The 12,368-nt window shown below is 39.1% G+C and overlaps 1 protein-coding gene across 2 annotated transcripts in view; it reads right to left on the bottom strand.

Moving 5' to 3' along the window:
• pde4ba (phosphodiesterase 4B, cAMP-specific a) overlaps positions 1-12,165 on the bottom strand; it is a 191,116-nt gene extending 178,951 nt beyond the window's left edge. The window contains exons 1-2 of one of the 2 annotated variants that reach the window (XM_066663095.1): positions 12,079-12,146; positions 9,348-9,395 (exon numbers count right to left, since the gene is read on the bottom strand). The gene's annotated coding sequence lies outside the window, so the exon portion shown is untranslated. Of the gene's footprint in view, positions 1-9,347; positions 9,396-12,078 lie in introns of both variants that reach the window. The other variant, XM_066663094.1, reaches the window with a different exon arrangement.
• Between the last annotated feature and the right edge of the window lie 203 nt (positions 12,166-12,368).

Genomic DNA, 12,368 nt, shown 5'->3' with positions numbered 1-12,368 from the left:
ATATGTACTCAGTCTCTTTATTCCATAAAAAAGTGTGTACAAAGTTTTTGGCATATCCAATTTGAAAAGTGAGTGCAGTGCTAACTTTAATGTTCACAATTAGAAAACCTACCTTCACATTCACTGTTACTTTGGTGAAAAAGTTTATCTGTAGAGTTGCAGTGTAGGAGGGAACTGGAGGATATAGTACATACAGAAGAACATACAATGGCATTAATATTAATGCCCCTTAAGTATCCCTTGTAATGTTCCTAAATGTGTGTGAGTGAGTGAGTTATAATCCAGTTCCTTGAGGTGCTTCTCATGTAACAACAGCTAATCCCACATATCTATTTCTGTCTGTTTTTTCCATTTTCACCTTGTTTTACCCTTACCCTGTCTGTCTATGCCTGCTTAATCATGTAAACCACCTACTCAGCTTAAGACATCTGTACACGAGTGGAGCATTTTAAAAGTATCTTATATATCTCTAGTCTACTGTAGCATGAAGAGTGTCTGTAACCTTGCTCTCTGCTTACTCTCCTGTGCTAACCTGACACACTGAGCCACACGGAGATAGCTGGCAGCACAACACACAACATCTGTTCCCGCAGAGTCTTGGTCGGGTGAATGGCGTCTTTAGCTGTTGCACTTCTGAGGACAGTCTGACTGAAGCATATGGCACAAAGTCAGCTGGACATTGGAGTCATGAGCAAACTCTGCTAAGAAACAGAGTTTTAATGACAAAAAAAATATATTAAATACTCAGCATTACTTTAGGCCCAGTAGCCTCACATGGTCAGCAAACAGTTGACGGAAAACTGAAAGTAGATGAGGTCAGCTCATAATTCGCAATGCCTACAAGGATTATGAAATATTTATTATCTGCAGCTCAAATGCTTATAAATATAGCATTTTGTTATTAAAATTGTTTATTGATAAACTAATTCAAGTGTTTGCCAGCAGAACTGACTTTAATGGAAAGGAAGCAATCTGCATAATTTCAATGGCAAATAATCCACAATTACAAAATCAAAACAGAACACATATGAAACACACCAGCTGCTTGGACTGGTCCTCAGTTTTTAAAGCTTGTCAAGCTTTATTTTGGCTGGCATGGTAGTTCAGCAGGTAGTGTCACTGTCACACAGCTCCCAAATCCTCAGGTGTGGGTTTGAGCCCTGCTCCGGATGACTGTCTGTAATGAGTTTGGTGTGTTATCCCTGTGTCTGCAATGGTTTCCTCCAGATGATCCAGTTTCCTACAATGGTCCAAAACACACATTAGTAGGTGTTGAAAATTGTCCATAGGTGTGAATGTTTGAGTGTGTGTCGCTCTGTGAAGGACTGGCGCACCCTCCAGAGTGTGATTCTGCCTTGCACCCAGTGATTCCAAGTAGGCACTGGACCCACCATGACCCAGAACTGGATAAGCAGTTACCGACAATGAGTGAACGAATTAAAGTAGAACAAATTAAATTTCAGATTTGTACATAACCTCCCTATAGCCAGGTCTACTGCACCATATACTGTTCTGTATACACTATAGACTGAGATAGATATTTGAGTCAAATAGTTTTCCAGGCAAAATCTCATTATGGCATATTTAGGATGAATTTTCAGTAGCTGTTGACAGTAAAGTGGGCTCTCAGGTCTTGATGTATTAGCTCATTCCAGCTGCAGAGGCTAGCAAACAGGTTTCTCGTTAAACACCGTTTTTCACTGCCTCATGTCAGAAACCTGCCACACTGCTACAAAGTTCAATAAATCTGTGGTCAACCAGGCCTCCACCTAAAATTTGCATCCCTGTACTTCTTGAATTTAATTTGAATTCTAAACCTACTACAGCTGACATCTACACCAACATTCTTCAGGTGAATGAGGAAAAGTTGTATTCAACAGTTTGAGTTGTCCAATCACGGGATTTGTTGATGGTCTAATTCATATTTCACCAATATCACACCTCTGCACATTTAGTACACTCCTACTGTTTCGCTGTTGAATTTAACGTAATGGTAACATAAAAGAAAGTTCTTGTTCTTGTGAAGGAGAACAGGCAAATCAAATTTTCAGTGGTCTTAAGGTGGGTCATATCACATGGTTGTCACTTGATATGAAATTGTTTGGTCTTGCTTTTTCTGGTTTGGTAGAATAGCCCTCCTTTCACTCAGAATGATGCTAGCAAGAGCGGGTGTCTGTTAGGTCTGGAAAATTAGCATTCTCCACCAAGGATGTTGAGCTGTTCAGTGAGCTGATAAGCATCAACTTAAAAAAGTTTGTCTGCTTCACACTTTTCAGAGTAAGTATGTCTTGCCATCACCCTCCAAACTAAGTATCATGAGTCTTAGCTAGCTAATGGGAAACAAACAATAACTAAAGTTGAGGGATCTATTTTTTTGTTTTGTTTATTTATGGTTTTTGAAGCAAATATCTGCCGATACTTATATGAATCTGACATTCATGCCCATTATTTCGCAGCCTTTAGATATTCATTGTAATGGACTGATTAAATAATTGCTCACTAAATGTGAAGCCTGAACATTTGAGTGAACACTGCTGGCTTTGACTGTTATTGCAAAGTGACTGCAGACGTTCATAGAAAATCCAGCAAAGAAATGAAGAGATGATCTCACTCTCATGTGAATATCTACACTGTTGGCTCATCTAATGAGCCATCACAAAGCCTCTCAAACCCAGCCTTTCAGTTTCCACTCACTGCAAGCTCTAAGACAAATCACGTCAAGGATTATATTGATTTTTACACGTTATAATGCAAGTCATGGACTGTATTTGGTGGTAATAAATAAAACATGGCGTGGTCTGACCTGCGAACATAAAAAAGCAATACTATAAGTTATACTGTTAGGTCTAACCTTTTATGAGGTTATCTTTCCCTTGTACAATTAAACATTATAAGGCAATGATTAAAAGCTAATTTAAGCCCAGTTCAGTGCTTTGTCCACTAGCAAATTAAGTCACTCTGTACACATAGAGTGAATATAACCTATTTGTACTCAGTCAGTATTTAATATAGTCCACTACTCACCTGTGAATCAGAAACAAAACGGCTTGAAATTGCTTACCTAGGTGCATAAAATTGATTCATCTTCAATATGTGTTGCCTTTAATGAAAACGTCACTCAAGATGGTGCAAAACTAAAATTGCATCTTGAAAGCCTCTGTATGTTTCATCTAAAGAAAAAATATCCTTTGGCTGCATTCAGAGATTTATTACGCTGTCAACCTCTCAGTCAGCATAAAATAATAAGTGAGAGTGGACTTGGGCAAAAGCTAATCGATAAAAGTCACTTCCCACTGTAATGACCCTATACATAATGAGAGCAACATATGGATCAGGACAGAAGGCAAGACACACACGGGACGCCATTAACACAATTAAAGCTTCACTGTGCCATGAATGAGTACAGTCTGCTCAGTATAAACTCTTCAACAGAAAAACCTATACACCAAGCCCACGAATAAGATATCAATCACTGTCCACTTTCCCAGACATGTTCTTCCTTTTAGAGCGGGTCACAGAACTGAAAACACAATTTAACTTTGAAAAACATTTAGAGAGCACATACACTGTACAGCCAAAAGCTTGTCTACGCCTCATTAGACTTGTGCACTATTGATTTTTGATCAAACTTTAATATACAAAAATATGATTAACTATTGAAATGCCTATTTTAAAAAACAGTAATAAAATAAAATAAAAATTTCTGCAAGCTGCGGAATGCTCTGATATCAGCACAGCAGTTCTTCCACATCTGAGCAGGCCCACTGCTGGATTAGAAAACGTTTTTCTAGTATTTTCTAGAGTATTTCTAGTAGTTATTTTATGTGGATGGAGAAATTTTTGAAAGTAGTTATGCAGATTTTTTTTTCAGTGACAGAACTAAACTATATTTTACTATACACACTATATACTTTACTATAATAAATATCAATTTTCTTGTGGACAACACCTGAGTGAATTGTCTGCAGCCTGGTCATTTATACTGGATATCCAGCGCTGTATACAAGCTCCATGACGGTGGCCTCTTCACCTGTGCTCACTGACGCATAGAAATGTATGGTTGAATTTATGACGAGGTCACTGTGCATGTCTGAAAAAGTATTCAAGAAAGGAACGTCCTTACCTTTTTATGCTCCTTAAGCTAAAGTAACAAGAGGAAACCTATATTAAATGTATAATCTGATGCCTTGACCTGTTTAAAAGAATAAATGAAAGAGCAAATAAAAATTAAAAAGCAATATTTGGTGTATTTATTTTATTGCATATATATAATATATATAAAGTGAACACACTAGGCACATTCATTCATTATCTGTAAGCGCTTATCCAGTTCAAGGTCGTGGTGGGTCCAGAGCCTACCTGGAATCATTGGGCACAAGGCGGGAATACACCCTGGAGGGGGCGCCAGTCCTTCACAGGGCAACACAAACACTTTTGAGTCGCCAATCAACCTACCAACGTGTGTTTTTGGACCGTAAGAGGAAACACCCATGCGGACACAGGGAGAACACACCAAACTCCTCACAGACAGTCACCCGGAGCGGGACTCAAACCCACAACCTCCAGGTCCCTGGAGCTGTGACTGCAACACCTACCTGCTGCACAACCGTACCGCCCCACACTAGGTACAGTGACAGTAAATGACAATATAGAGACATTCTATCATTAGACGTCAGGTACTAATACTGGAAATTACTCGATGACTACAGTGGCCACGTTAGGTGTACATTGTAAGTAGCTGCATTCAAGGCTACATTCAAAATACCAGGTTGAATTGAGTCAATTTTTTTTTTTTTATTATTTGACGCACATTTTTTTCAGAGCTGTGTGGACATGTCAAATCCAATCTTCTCAAATCGCATTTGTGTCACTTTCATATGTGGTCCTAGATCAAATACATATCTGATTCCTGGACCTGTGACATGAATGTGATTAGATCACATTTCATGCATTTTCACATCTTTCTGCCTGTACACATGCGCTTAGTGCTGTCATATTCAGCCCACACCTGCTCTGTCTTAAATGGCTCCATGCGTCCTACATAGTGCACTGTGCTGTTAATAAAAGGCTTCTGCACCAAATAAATACATTGAATGTTACAAGGAGTATAGTATAAATGGATTTGTAATAAACACAATCCAGTACTTGGGTGCAGAAGCCATTGTTTAAGGATATACACGGTGCACTACACAGGGCTTAAAGGCTCATTTGAGATCAAGCACATAAAAGCATCACTGTTCACAGGTGTACCATTTGGTTTTAGACAGATGCAGGACATTTACAGTTATGGATGTAAACCGTCAAGAACCACCAAATCTCATCTGAGTAAAAAAACAGAATTGGTAAATGAGCGTTTAGATGTGAATACAGCCTAATTATGTGTTTACCAACTTATAGACATGTCGTCTATTATGCAAACGAGCAATGTTGTATTAAGTCAAAGAGTTTTCTGAGGAGCCACCACACCCTTCAGGCAACTTAATACAGGCTGACACAACTCTCCATTTCCACTTGGGCTTGGGACCAGCACAAGGAGCACACTGACCAGTGCAACCCACTGCAGATACGGTGAGAGCATGCAGAACTCCCGTATTCCACAAAGACCACAGTGACCACAGACACCCTGAACTGAACTGTATGATGTAGTATGTTAATGCTGTTAGCCTATACATTTTTAAATGTGCTGTTTACTCCATTATCTATACAGTTCATATATTTACACATAGAATACATATAGACAATTTTACATTTTCATGTAGTTTAGCCCTGTCCATTCCTGCTAAACTATAGGCTGTTTCAGCTCCAGGCTTATTTCTGAATGAGAAATAAAATGGCGGGCAGCCAATCAGAGCATTTGTTGACATATGCATATCTTCAAATCACAATTACAAAAACAAATAGGTTTAAGTTGTCGTAAGGCATAAAAACTGACTGGAAAAAGGGCATGTAAAAATGAATGATGATTGTTTTTGGGACACAAACTCTCACAAACCAAAATATCCACTTTCACCTGAGAAAGAATACATCATGAGCATGTACGCAGTAACACTAACAAGAATATATGCAAATCCAGCAAAAACAAACAAAAACCTTGAATCATCTGAAGACTGTGATATGATGTCAGGAAATGCAGCATAGGGCTGTTTTTTGAAAAAGTCGCTGCATAATTGCTTCATAAATGTAAAGGTCAGTAGGAGCATTACACAGATTTGTAGACCTTTAAGCCATAACTAACGCTTTACTTTTCATGTTGTGAAATCTCTTCAGTCAGGCCACTGATGCATAAGATTTAATTAATGTGCTGTGGCCTTTTAGTGCCCCAATCAAAAAGCAACAACGTCAGGAGCACACAGGTCCATTAAATGCCACACCGGTCAAACGCTGTTCACTGAACATGTGCCTGGTTTCAAAGAAAACACCAAAAAAAGGCCATTGTCATTCATTCATTGTCTGTAACCACTTATCCAGTTCTGGGTCGCAATGAGTTCGAAGCCTACCCAGAATCACTGAGTGCTAGGCTGGAACACACCCTGGAGGGGGCGACACACACACACATTCACTCATGGACTCGCACCTATGGACACTTTTGAGTCGCCAATCCACCTTCCAACATGTGTTTTTGGACTGTGCGAGGAAACCGGAGCACCCAGAGTAAACACAAGAAACTCCTCACACACTCACCCAGAGCAGGGCTCGAACCCACAACCTCCAGGTCCCTGGAGCTGTGTGACAACTAAATTATTTCATGATGTTAAATTAATCATTTGAAGGAGAGTTTTCACTCTAAATTACTTGAAGTTATAAAAATTATGAATGCATTCAAGAAGTAAGTATCCTTGGTTTTTTTTTCTTTTGAACAGAATGAATGCTAGAAGGTACATTGCAGTAGATGTTATTTAGAAACTGTAATTGCCTCATCCTACACACATACCCCTCTGCCTTTACATGGTTTTAGAGCATGGGTCATATATATACTAGTCAGCCATAACTGACTACCTGCTGTAGATTAAATACTTGTGCCTTACCATCTGCTCCACTTACAATATATGGACTTTGTAGCTCTATAATTTCAGATTGTAGGCCAGTATGTTCTTCTGTTGTCAGGACCCCCACAGGTCGGGTATGATTTGGGTGATGGATCAATCTTTGACATGATGTTGGTGTGTTAGTGTTTGGTGTATTGGTATGAGTGGATCAGACACAGAAGTGCTGCTGGAGGTTTATAAAAAACATTTAAAAACATCCTTCCAGCAGTATCCTGTGTCCACGGATGAAGAACTAGAAGAATACCAACACAAACACTGAATCAACAGATGAGCTACTGCCTCTCATTTTACATCTAATACATGTCTAATAGAGTGGACACAGTGTTTAAAAATGCAGCAGCACTGCTGTGTCTGATCCACTGATATAACTGCGACACACACTAACACACTGCCACCACGTCACTGTCACAGCAGGGCTGAGAATTATTCACTAAGAATTTATGACCTGCTTTGTGGTCATGTGTAAACTTATCTTTATCTAAGTTCAGTTAGAGAGGCTGTACTTTCTGATTCTCGAAATAAATATTTATTGTCTGTATTCTATTTGTAGTCATGAGAAACTGTTTCTTAAATGCTACATATCCTTTCAGACCCTCATGGCTCAATTGTCTTCTTACAGTTGGATAGAATCATCTGATTTTCTCTGATCATCTGATTGGCCGTGAGGAGTCCCATATCTTGTGTACCTTTTAGGAACATGACTCATGTCCTAAAATATACAAAGGCATGACAAAGGCACACACAGACAGACAGACAGACAGACAGACACACACAGCATGCCATTTGTGAATTAACTACATGTATTATAGTTTCATACAACTGCAATACTTCATCTCCACATGAAATCCATCAGGCACCTGTCAGAAATGAAATCTGCTCAGCCGCCATAATCAGAGAGTCCAGCTATAAACCCGACTCTGATTGATGATCGCAGAGGTGATGGCAACAGTCATGCAACCTTGCACTGTCAATCAATAATGAGAACAACCTCCTCTCAGGCACAGCCGTCTGATGTATAGGAGATTCTAAAATCCCCAGACCTCATTCACAACACGCTCTCAGCCTCACTCAGAAACTTACAGACACTGGAAGCTTTTCTGCATTATCTCTTTCACTTGCCACTGAGTGAACCTTGGAATGCTCCTTTTATGCTCCTCTGGAAGCAGAGTGCTTCATTTCCAATTATGTCATATATTATCCATAAGCACAAGTTACACTTAAAATGAAAGGCACAAAACAAGTTCTGCGTGCTGTAAAAAAATTATTTCACTTGTACCAAGCACTATAAAAAATTTTTTTTAATTTTTTGAATAGTCTGAGAAGTGTGAAGCTCCATTTTAAAGTTTAGTTAAAAGGTTCTTCACCTTTTATTTCTAGAACAATATACAGGGGTTAGACAATGAAACTGAAACACCTGGTTTTAGACCACAATAATTTATTAGAATGGTGTTGGGCCTCCTTTTGCGGCCAATACAGCGTCAATTCGTCTTGGGAATGACATACCCAAGTCCTGCACAGTGGTCAGAGGGATTTTAAGCCATTCTTCTTGCAGGATAGTGGCCAGGTCACTACGTGATGCTGGTGGAGGAAAACGTTTCCTGATTCGCTCCTCCAAAACACCCCAAAGTGGCTCAATAATGTTTAGATCTGGTGACTGTGGCGGCCATGGGAGATGTTCAACTTCACTTTCATGTTCATCAAACCTATCTTTCACCAGTCTTGCTGTGTGTATTGGTGCATTGCCATCCTGATACACGGCACCGCATTCAGGATATAATGTTTGAACCATTGGATGCACATGGTCTTACTGGTGCAATGTGCAATTAATGAAGATTGGCCACCAGGCTGCTCCAATTTAGCCATGAAACCTCCCACACTAAAATAACAGGTGTTTCAGTTTCATTGTCTAAACCCTGTATACCCATACCAAGCACAAATTCAACAGCCTTTATTTTTAACTGTGGTAACAGATGCAACCTCTCTGAAAGAAACAGGCAATTGCATCCATTTTACCATTATGCAATGTATAACTCTCCCTGTAATCAGCCCAGTAGTGCAGCACTGAAATTAATTACAAGTGTAAGTCAACTACAACTAAATGAGGAAACATGAGAGGAGTTCAAATGGAGTTGTTTCCTACAGACTGCACTCCAAACTGTTCTGACCATTCTCCACGGATGAGCTGAGGCAATATAATATGACCTGGATTCATACAGTCCCTCTTGGAGATGTCTGTCATTTATGTAGGAAAACAAAGACACAATGGTTTATATCTCTGAACAGAACTAAAGTATACGTTACTTGCTCCTCTGGTTTGCTTGAAGAAATCTCTTGCTTGCTTTTCTCTCTCTGAGAAAGAAATGGAAGGTATTGTGCTCAGTCAGATACAGTAAATTAAACAACAAATGCAAATAGCCTAACACTAACCAGTATGTGGCATGAAAATTGTATAATATACAGTTGTCAGTTAGTTTGTGCTCTTTTACATCGAACTGTCCATGTGGGAACAAAAATGTAACTTCACAGGAAAAGAAAAATTACTATTTACTTTAGTCATTTTTGGAGCATTTCTCATTAAATTATGAAAGGCAATTTGAACTGAACAAAAAATGATAAACAGCCAACATGGATATTAAGAGAATTTCAAGGTTATGATTTAAAATTATGCTGCATGTAAAAAAAAATCTGCTTGCTGAAGCTGAACTAGACCTGAAACCACTGCTTGCAAACAGTAATTAAAGAGCTCTAAATTGTTATACCTTCACAAATAATGTGCTGATTTGGGGGTTGCAAACGAGCAGAAAAGTAATCTCACAAAAGCTTTAGAGTCTTAGAGTCCATGGGCAACCTTAGTCGTTACAGCATTCTGCATTACTAACTACAGAAAGATTGAGTATGGAAAAATTAAGAGGGTGTGTGGAGGATTTCCCAGAGCTCACAGTCTTGCCAATCCATCGTCAAAGGATTCAAAGGAGGCGCTTTCAAGACATCACCCTGGCCGGCACTGAGAGTGGTTGGCGATTGTTCAACAGAGCACTTCCAATCCTCTATCGTCAGAACACGGGTCAAACAGAGTAAATAAATGTCTAGAACAGAGTACCGTTCCCTGGTGTGCTCTGAGTCACAGGTTTCCCAATGTGGCAGTTAAATGAGCTTCTAGTTGTGTGTTTCACATAAAGATATAATTAAAGCAAATCTGTATTCCACTTCACACGCATCTCATTTAGTTTCAAAGCAAGTTCCACATATAATATGGACACTTGGCAATAGCAGGAATGTCATTAAGTCGTATGTAGCAGTATAGGGCTGTTGTTAAAAGTAATTACAGCACTGAAAGGTCAATGTTCTATTTTACACAGACATAAGTGTAGGCAAAGACAGCTGATGGGGTGCAATTAGAACGCCTGGGAACTCAAAACAAGGTATTGCTACTTTTGTGATGTTTCAAAGCTTTTTTTTAATCTGGTTGTCTCCTTGAAATAATCAGGCTCTATCTGCAGTTTCTAAAAAAAAATTAAAAATACTGAGCTTCAAAGAACCAAGTCAGAAATTGACTTTGAAGAAAACCCAAAAATGCACATATCTTTAAAAAAAAATACACATCATGTAATGTTAATAAACTCTCACTTGTTAAGAATGTGAATTGTTTTTAATGTAATGCAAAATAATCTCAGGACCATTGCCAAAATATTGCCAAATATATCAGTATTAGAAATATGTAGATTGAGAAATACTTTGAACAGTATTTGATGACATTTATTGTACTCCTGAATAAAAGAACATATCTTTTTCAAATAAAGGTTATATTTTCTTGCAAAGCCACCCCAAGTCTATTTAGCCCCACGGTGGATCTGAGCGTACAAAATACCACATTTTGGCATCGTCTCAACTCATCGTCTCTACTTTCCTATATGTCCTTAACAACTAGAATAATTATCATTATTAAGTTATTAGTGTTATTCTTTTTTTTCATTAATGATCTTTAGCCTTCTCATAATATAGCCTTTACATTATGAATTATTAAAAAAAAAGAAAAGAAATAAATATATATATATATATATATAGATAGCGTGCAAAGTACCACATTTTGGCATCGTCTCAAAATTCGTACATCAATGCCACCCCGTATATACACAGCAAATTCACCAGTGTTAAATCAACACGATTAGTGTAAAAATGTAAACCTGTCAACACTCTCGGTGTTAATTTAACACTGTGGTATTTGCTGTGTATATACGGGGTGGCATTGATGTACGAATTTTGAGACGATGCCAAAATGTGGTACTTTGCACGCTATCTATATATATATATATATATATTTATTTCTTTTCTTTTTTTAATAATTCATAATGTAAAGGCTATGTTATGAGAAGGCTAAAGATCATGAATGAAAAAAGGATAACACTAATAACTTAATAATGATAATTATTCTAGTTGTTAAGGACATATAGGAAAGTAACTGACCCTGCACGACCGCGCAGACCTCGTTCATGTGTCCAGACAGTCTGCTGTTAAACGGAGTTCATTGTCCGTTTATCATTTCTTTGGTTATTCATGGTACTCCTGTGCTGTAGTATGCATGTGCCCATCCCAACACTGAGGTCGCCTTCCTGCAATACACATCATAATACTAAACTACATCTACCTGAACTCCCCTAGCAGACACTTTTACTCGTAAAAAGGTAACACTGCTGCTAAAGCGGGATGCAAAGACAAATACAGGAGCTGTGCAGTGTAGCATTAAACATAAAAGACAGCAGTTCTACACACAGGCTCCAGCCCAGGGACAGATATTGTTGTGGCTGATGAGAATAAACAAAAAAAGCAAGTTCATCAGCCAGTACTCAGTAAAAGTGAAAGAAACAGAGGAAGACCACAGACCACATTACAGAATCCTGACAGGAATATTAATCACCGAAAAACAGAAGGCAGTTCCCCCAAGAAACACGTTCAAACTGCAACACGTTTGCGATAACCACCTTTTAAACAATAGAACAAAGGCGAGCTCAGGGCAGCAGCGGCCAGCGTTTACCTCGGATACGAATCCACTTTCTCTCGATGTTTGGAGACAATAGGGGCGCTGAAAGGCGGAGAGAACAGTTGAGGTCGACGCGTTCCCGCTGATTCCTAACACCACGATGCTGTTCTGGTGATTCCGTCTCTCCTCATGAGGCAGGCTCCACAGACGTAGCCAATCACAGTGAACATGGGAGGGGGCTTTCACCGCCAAGCAGCCCCTCTGTCCCGGCGTCGAGGGTTCCCTGACTCCCCAGTGAACCTCCTCCTCCTCCTCCTCTCCTCTCCTTACAGCACTACCCCTTT

Source organism: Hoplias malabaricus, chromosome 3, assembly GCF_029633855.1.
Source record: "Hoplias malabaricus isolate fHopMal1 chromosome 3, fHopMal1.hap1, whole genome shotgun sequence".
Lineage (NCBI taxonomy): Eukaryota > Metazoa > Chordata > Actinopteri > Characiformes > Erythrinidae > Hoplias > Hoplias malabaricus.
Note: the sequence above shows the minus strand (reverse complement) of the source record. Positions and strands in the feature narration are given on the sequence as shown.